This window comes from Taudactylus pleione, unplaced genomic scaffold (genome assembly GCF_031769625.1).
Source record: "Taudactylus pleione unplaced genomic scaffold, aTauple2 ptg000113l, whole genome shotgun sequence".
In the NCBI taxonomy this organism is placed as follows: domain Eukaryota; kingdom Metazoa; phylum Chordata; class Amphibia; order Anura; family Myobatrachidae; genus Taudactylus; species Taudactylus pleione.
Genome location: NW_028284515.1, coordinates 3856857 through 3866075, shown reverse-complemented (window position 1 = coordinate 3866075; position 9219 = coordinate 3856857). Strand labels below are relative to the sequence as shown.

At 42.0% G+C, this 9219-nt stretch overlaps 2 pseudogenes; one reads left to right on the top strand and one right to left on the bottom strand.

The window, feature by feature from the left end:
• Window positions 1-230: 230 nt before the first annotated feature.
• LOC148525056 (5S ribosomal RNA) lies at window positions 231-348 on the bottom strand (annotated as a pseudogene).
• Window positions 349-2034: 1686 nt separating this feature from the next.
• On the top strand, window positions 2035-2152 carry LOC148525055 (5S ribosomal RNA; annotated as a pseudogene).
• The last annotated feature ends 7067 nt before the right edge of the window (window positions 2153-9219 follow it).

The window sequence follows — 9219 nt, the reverse complement described above, 5'->3', positions numbered from 1 at the left end:
TAATGTAAAAATGTCAGAAAAAATTGTTCCAGAGTCTCAGAGATATATCAGGAGACTGACAATGAAATAAGGCGAACCACAGATTCTGTGAACATCGGATACTGTACTATAGTATGCACATGGCAAAAATGCATATAATCACGGTGGATAAGGAGAGGACAAAACATGAGGAAAATGTGGAGGACAAGGAAAACGGGAGTGTTGGCTAAAGTGCAATTGAGGATAGCGTCTAGTTACAGCACCAGGTATTCCAAGGTGGTCTCCCATCCAAGTACTAACCCGGCCTACACTGCTTAGCTTCAAAGATTGGACGGTATAAGGCGTATCCAGTGTAGAATGGCTGTAATTATGACATAGATGAGCCAGAATACATGCACGGCCTATGGGCTCGCTATGGCCAACCCGTACAAGGGGAAAAAAGAAGGGAATGGGCAAAAGCAGGGAAAAAAGGGAAGGATAAGAGGATAAGGGAAAACACTGGCAGAAAAACTGTTGCCGCAGTGTACAAAATGTGAAATACTTTAATATACCACAGAGGGTATACTGGAGAGTAAGTGTGCTCTAATGTCAAGAGAATGTTCTTTAATAGTAACATGCAAAAGATAATTGTTTGTTCAGTCCAGAGGGAGAAACTGTATTCATTTTATAAATCCAAAAGGTCTCAAGTTGGAGAAGTTTCTTTTCTCTGTCACCTCCTTGTTTGGTGGGGGGGACGTGGTTGATTTCATCAAAACCATGGTGATAATCTATTCTAAGCATTAATATATCACATTTACTTTTGATCAAAGTCCCCAGCATGTACATTTTTTGGACATCAACATTTATTGGACGGGTACCAATTTTAACACCACGGTTTATCATAAACCCACTGATGGCAACTCTCTACTACATGCACAAAGCCATCATCCTGTGTCTCTCAAAAGAAGCCTACCATATTCACAATTTTTAAGAGCAATCAGAATTACCAACGACCCTCAACAGGCTGTTGCTGAAATAGACAACATGATCATTCAATTTTTGGAACGAGGCTACAGACATAAAGATCTTCTACGGGCGAAAGAAAGAGCCATTGGTTCTAACCAACAATGTAGCCAACTTAGAAACACAAACACTTTGATATTTGTGAATCAGCACAATTTAGCCAGTAAATACATCAACTCTACCACCAAACGTCTTTGGCCCATTGTCAATACGGATCATACTATCAAACCTCTACTAAACTCTAAGATCATGCTAGGATACAAACGTGGGAAGAATCTAAAAGACTGGTTAGTACACAATGATGTCAGTCGTGGGCCTCCCGTTATGGACCATTTTCTCTACAAAAACCTGGTTGTTATCGTTGCACTGGTTGCACCACCTGTGGATATTTGGAAACAGGTCCTGATGTTGTACATCCACACTCTGGGAAACGCATACCCATCAAACACGTTTTGACTTGTACCACCAAGTATATCATCTACATGATTTGTTGCCCCTGTGGACTTGTCTATATAGGGAAAACTACTTGTACAGCTCGGATTCGAATGGCCCAACATCGGACTGCAATCAGACAGGCCCTTGATGGGAAAGAAGTAGATCAGCCTGTGGCACGGCACTTCAAGAACTCACGACACTCTTTATCTACCCTGGTGTACAAGATAATTGACCACGTCCCCCCCACCAAATGAGGAGGTGACAGAGAAAAGAAACTTCTCCAACTTGAGACCTTTTGGATTTATAAAATGAATACAGTTTCTCCCTCTGGACTGAACGAGCAATTATCTTTTGCATGTTACTATTAAAGAACATTCTCTTGACATTAGAGCACACTTACTCTCCAGTACTTACTGGGTATTTTTTACCCTCTGTGGTATATTAAAGTATTTCACATTTTGTACACTGCGGCAACAGTTTTTCTGCCAGTGTTTTCCCTTATCCTCTTATCCTTCCAGTTTTTCCCTGCTTTTGCCCATTCCCTTCCTTTTTCCCCTTGTACGGGTTGGCCACAGCGAGCCCATAGGCCGTGCATGTATTCTGGCTCATCTATGTCTTAATTACAGCCATTCTACACTGGATACGCCTTATACCATCCGATCTTTGAAGCTAAGCAGTGTAGGCCGGGTTAGTACTTGGATGGGAGACCACCTTGGAATACCTGGTGCTGTAACTAGACGCTATCCTCAATTGCACTTTAGCCAACACTCCCGTTTTCCTTGTCCTCCACATTTTCCTCATGTTTTGTCCTCTCCTTATCCACCGTGATTATATGCATTTTTGCCATGTGCATACTATAGTACAGTATCCGATGTTCACAGAATCTGTGGTTCGCCTTATTTCATTATCAGTCTCCTGATATATCTCTGAGTCTCTGAAACTATTTTTTCTGACATTTTTACATTATAGTTTCAGTATATCATTGTTACACACCACTCACTGGCTCTGTCCATCTTTACACATGGCCACTCATTTAGTGGTTCTTTTTCATGTACTCATGGTTTTTGTTATTCTATATATGCTTCATTGATATGTGCACATCCTCTGTCTGTGACGTATATATATATATATATATATATATATATATTAGTGTTCTGTACCATGTACCATATCGTTTGCCCATTTTCGTCACACAGTTTGATTTATCAATCATGATCTATGACTGCTCACCTTTTGTTTGGTTCACACTTTTCTGTATTGCATTTGTTTTATGTGACTTACCTGTCCATGCATTTATGTCCACTCATGTCTATACTCATTTATTTGCATTGCACTGTATCATCACCACCACTGGGTTCTCTTGGAGCCTATGGTGGTATCATGTGAAATATATTGTTTATTATGTGTTTGGTTCTGTTGCCAGCGACCGCTATGCAGAGCTGGATTGCCATGGCAACCCTTTGTGGCGTCCTCAGCTCTGAGCGGCCGCGTCATTATGCATGCGCCGGCCCCTCCCGAGTGACGTCATGCACTCGGCGGGCGGCAAGGCAGGATTCGTGTTCACTTCATGGGATGCTTGGGGGTATAAAGGTATGTTTGTTTTCATGCTGTTGTTGTTCTTGATAAAAGTCCAATCGACTGAAACGTTGAACGGAGACCTGGCGGAGTCGTGAGTCTTTTTTTCTTAAGTCCTGAGAGTGCCGCTTTTTGTTTTGTTTATGTGCATGGTTATTTAACCAATTTGAGGGCACCCAGGCCAGTTTTTGACTTATTTAGTGGAGTGCCAGCGTTATTTATATATATATATATATATATATATATAATATATATATATATATATACACAGGTGTGTCCCGCTACATCTTTGCTCATAGTGCGCCATACAGTCTTCTAAGTCGCAACAGGTAGGACATTTCTGCTGGCACCTTGCGATGCATGATGAGGTTATTTGGCATGTCTTGAATGATCTGTGAGGGGACCAAGGTCGACTGACAGCATTGACAGCATTGGTATAAGTTTTCCATATTGCATATTTGGCACTGAGCCTTATTAGCCACAGCAGGCTTTGATCATGGCTTTTGTCCAAAGGACATCATGAATATTCTTTTTGCACTGAACAGATATGAACATCGCTTGGACCAAAAATATAGTTTTGATGTGGATGGAGATTACAGGATGTTTTATTAATTTATACATTTGAGCATCATGTTGGTGTTATGGAAATCACAAGCTGTTTTTTAGTGTGCTACATGAAATTCTAACATGGATATTGAAAGAGCCATTGGCACCATTAAGCCTGAATAATATCTGTGGGAGATTGATGTATGCAAGTTTTCGAAGAAATATGACTGATTTACTGTGTGTTATATCACAACTAAATACAAATTATAAAGCCAAGTTGGTGTTTTGTTTGGAGAGTGCCCGCTACCCAATTGCCTATATATATATATATATATATATATATATATATATATTGTATATATACATATATATATATATATACATACATGTGTGTCCTGCTACATATTTGCTCATAGTGCGCGATACAGGCTTCTACGTCGTGACATGAGAATAGCGGCATGGCATGGTAAGGCACAGTGAGGCTTGACAATGTCCATGGCATGCAATACACAGCTTCACCACTGGGTGGCCAGTGCTCCACTGATTAAAACTACAGTGGTAAATGATAAAGCACTGGATGGATATGGCACTACAGATTTCAATAGAACAGTAAGCCCTGACAGGTGGGCCATTCACATACTGTACAGTACTTCAGAGTGTGAACAGTGTCTTCTTTAATACAGTATACAGTACTGTAGTAATTCTGTGTGGCACTCACACAGTGATGGCATGCCTTAGATATTAATAGTGCGGTTTTAGCAGCGCTGTATGACATCATCACTGAACCACAAATCTCAGCCCAGAAAGAGGAGTCTGTCGATTACAAACTGTGCGTTTTATGCCGCAATCTTGTGGCAATGTCTGCACTGCTGTGCAGCTTGGAGCTTGTACAACATGTTACTAGTTGGTACACATTAGTGTAGGTATTTGCGACACTGTAGAACATGGGTGTGCAGCGCTCACAGTGATGACATGCCTTAGAAATAAATAGCGGGGCATGAGAAGCAATGTATGAAACCATGCTTGAGCTACAAGTCTCAGCCCAGAAAGAGGTATCTTTGAATTACAAACTGACTGTGCGTTTTATGTAGCACACTTGCGGCAATGTCAGCACTGCTGTGCCACTAGGATCTTGACGCTAATCATTACACATCAATAATTACCGGTCACTGTAGCACTCTAGGCAGTGATATGCAGCGCTCACACAGTGATGGCACCCTGAGAAGCAAACAGTGAGGTTTGAAGGGTGCTCGATGAAATCATCACTGAACTAGAAGTCTCAACCCATGTTGCTAGTCCATACACATCAGTAAGTGCCGGTCACTGCGACACTCTAGAAATTGGTGTGTATTATTATTATTATTATTATTATTATTATTATTATTATTATCATTTCTTATATGGTGCCACAAGTGTTCCGCAGCACCTTACAAAGTATATAAACAAATAGGTGACCAAACACTTACAGTTCAATACAATAAAATGCAGTACAATGCAGGACTAGGACATGGATACTATACATTGGTACATTAGCGACCATAATACCCACATAAGCAGCAAAGCTTAAGCAACCAAGCATTAGGTGCTAGTGGAGAGTAAGAAGAAGATGAAAGTAAAGTAGGGAGAAGCACAAGAGGGTAGAGGGCCCTGCTCATAAGAGCGTACATTCTAAAAGGGAAGGGTAGACAAACAGGTGTGGCACAGATGGGGTAGACGGGGAGGAAGGAGCATATAGCAACAAGTTAGGATGAGAGCTGGAAGGCTTTAATGAAGTAGTGGGTCTTGAGAGCCCATTTGGATAATTGTAGAGAGGTGGAGAGTATGATGGGGAGAGGGAGATAGCTCCAAAGGTGCGGAGCAGCACTGGGAATATCTTGGAGGCGAGAGTGAATAATGAGCTAAACTAGAAAACCAAACAGTGGAAGGGATTCTTGTTGGACACAAGGAGAATTCCAAAGGCTAAAGAATTCTAATCCCAAGAACAGATAATGGGATATTTATGCCAATGTGCATTTCTTGGAGTCTGGTTTGAAACTGCCACTCATTGCCAGTGTTTCTGCCTTCCAAACCGCTGGATATATCATCTGAAATCACCAGCCATGTGGTGCAGTTTTGAATCTCCTGAAAAAAATACTGTATGCCATTTATTTTAAACCATACGCAGTTTAGTAGAAAGCACCATTTTTACTCTAAAAAAAGTATTTTCCGTTCAAAAATAAAATGCGTCCCCGTGTATTGGGATAGCAAAATGGCTACTGACAGCCATTTCTATTTTGATTCTTATGTGTGTATCAGACATGAAGTGGCATCAGGCATGAAATGGTACAGGAATGTGGAAGCAGACAGGCCATAAATCCACAAGGCGTTGTCTACTGCGATGTACGCTTGCGTTAAGTTTTAGAAAGTTCTTATCAGTAGTTAACCAATAAAGTAGCTTGAAGTAGGTTTATGCCCATATTAGTAAGAGTTAGATGAGTATGCAAGTAGGATACTATATAAACGAAGAACAAAGGAGATTCCAGTGGCCTGCCCTAAGCCTGGACCAGAGACTGCAGCTGGTAGCCAGGAAATTGTTTGTTCCAGCTCTATTCTGAGATGAGGCTCCTGGGTCATGTAACCATCTTATATTCCGAAGCTAAGTAACTATTATTCTTCCATATCTTGTTATTTGTTGTAATAAATTATATCTTTTTTCAAGATACTGGTTTGTGTGGCTTAATTAACCTTCTGTATCCAAGAACCTTATCTCGTTCCACCAGGAACATTAAAGTGGTGTCAGAAGTGGGATACAGAGAGTTAATAGTCATAAATCTGCTTGGAATGTGTAGGTGATTGTTTTAGCATTGCTGTGCAAACGTAGTATTGTGCAAATGCATGGTTGTGCAAACCCATGTAAAAAATCCTCTGTCTCATAAGTGAATGAGGGAGGTGTGACCTGATCAGTCACAGAGTGTATACTGAATGTCACAGTATATCTGTATGTTGTCTGTTTACTGTCTTTGTGTTTGTGTTGTTGAAACAAACAAGAATAATGCAATTTAAGATTTTTAAGAAATATGTAAATATGTTGAAAAATGAATTAGGATTTCAGCCGGCTGATTTACAGAAAAAGCATAATGTTGGTTTTTCACTGCCTGGTATTGATAAGAGTAAAAATAGTGACATTTTGTTGCGTAGACCAATATATGTTGAAGGCAGTGTAAAATCTGTTGAGAAGAATGCAGTGATAAGAAAGCCTGTCTCACAGACAGGGAGAGTAAGCCTGAATTCACATTGTCCCACAAATTCCATAGGGAGGGGGAGTGAATCCTCACAAGTAAGAGCTGAGATGTCAGCTAGCGCAGAAATAAGTGCTGGTTTATTACACACAGAAAGTGTAGAAATTAGTGAGTTTGAGATACACAGAGAAGTGTGTCAGAAAGCACTTGAAACAGAAAATGTGTATGATCAGAGGAGTTGTGTGATGGAAATGTCTGCTGATTTGACAACATGTGAACAAAATGTTGAAATCCATGAATGCAAGGAATATGTCCAGAAATCAGAGTCAAAATTGAATGCAGATGAGGTTTCTGATAACATGCCATTGGTTAGTGATACTGTTGAGGTGAATGATGGTATGCATGTATTGCCTAGGACTGTCCCATTTGCTATGCACTGTGAACTGATTGAAAAAAAAGATGTGTTTGCATGGCCATTCAAAGGGGTGTTGCTGAGTGAAGGGGTGGTGATGATGCCTTTTGCCTTGCCTTGCCCAATGAGACATGGACATTGTCCAAAGCCAGAGGGTGGGAATTAGGTAGGATTTCAGTAAATGTCCATGCCCCTGAGACTGAAGACTCCCCCTGTGACAACATTACTTTTACATGGCATGATCAATGTGTCATTGTTGAGTTTAAAAATGCAAAAAGTGAACAAGATGTGTTTTCTGATGAAACATCCATTGCAAATGATGTTCATGGTTTACTTGCTCATTGTGAAGGAGGGGTTGGTGGGTACACACTGACTAACGACAAGGGGCATACATGCAGTACAGACATGCTGACTGTGGGTTTATTTAGTGACAAAGGTGCACATTTTGTGTTTGGTAATGAAATTCGCATCCCAGTGTATTTCCTTACAAAGCCTTACCAGCCAAAGGTTTTGAAGCAGCTGAAAGACACACAGTTGCTAACGACAATGGCAGAAACTCTGATGCTTATTAAGGAGTTTAAAGCACTACTTGGTGGCCGAGTAAAATTTAAACCAATGTTTGAACTGTCCATACTGGATTTCTTTATGATCACAGCTCCACAGTGGTGGGAAGATTTCCAAGACAGAGAGCATTATTGGTTCATGGACTATGGTGCTACCTGCACCCACACAGGACTGTTGTTGCCCATTGCTGAAATAAGTGCTGGTTTATTACACACAGAAAGTGTAGAAATTAGTGAGTTTGAGATACACAGAGAAGTGTGTCAGAAAGCACTTGAAACAGAAAATGTGTATGATCAGAGGACATACGACAACGGCAGAAACTCTGATGCTTATTAAGGAGTTTAAAGCACTACTTGCTGGCCGAGTAAAATTTAAACCAATGTTTGAACTGTCCATACTGGATTTCTTTATGATCACAGCTCCACAGTGGTGGGAAGATTTCCAAGACAGAGAGCATTATTGGTTCATGGACTATGGTGCTACCTGCACCCACACAGGACTGTTGTTGCCCATTGCTGAAGCAAAGCAGCTATCTTTACAAGCTGACAGCCGAAAGACAGAAGAAGGGGCTAGCGAACTTGTTGAATCTATGACTGTTTTCCAAGTCACTGACAAGACTGGATGCCCTGTAAGTCTTCACACTGAGAAATGGACATTTGCTACAAAGTCTATATGGACTGCTGTCCAAAGCTGGAAGAACGACGTGGGACATGCTGATATACACACCTACAGCTTTAATGGTGTGTGCACAAGTGAACTGAGCACAGAACATGGTGTGCAATTCACCGCAAAGACAGCACTGATGGTGCTAGAACTGTTAAGCCATGACGGAGCTGATGCTGCATTTGAGCAAGCTCAAATCAACGGGATTCCTTATATCCAAACCATGGTCAGAGACATTGCAAAAACCTGTTGTGTTTGCCAAAAGCTGGAAATGTGGACTACCTTGCTTGCTACTGATAAAGGGGGTCATTTAGACCCACTCGCAAGCGGCAGTACGCTCGCAAGTGGGTCGATGTTCCCCACTGTGCATGCGCTTGACGGAGGGAGCTCCGTCGTGCGCATGCGCGAGACCCAGACTGCGACAGCCAAGCTGTTGCTCTGGGTCTCGCACCAAAGGGGGCGTGCTGTCGATGTTGATTGACAGCAGGCCCCCTTTGGTGGGCGTGCCAGGGGCGTGCCTGCCAGACGGAGGCGTTCCCATGGGAACGCCTACCATCTGAAGCCGGCCCCACTGACATCACTAGTTATGTCAGTGGGAGTGATTTTGGCTCTGATAGAGCCAAAATTACTCCGGGGCTTGTGGCAGGGAGACCCTACCGCAGGGGCAGGCAATGCAGCGCGCAGCGCATTTTATTGGTTGCCATGGGCTATGGCTGGAGCACAAGTCCGGCTGCCAAAATGAAGGTAATTTAGAAGGGGCCGAGGAGTGGGTTAGCTGTTGAGCCTCAGGGGCTGGAGGCTGGAATGAAAAGGGCTGGAGCGGTC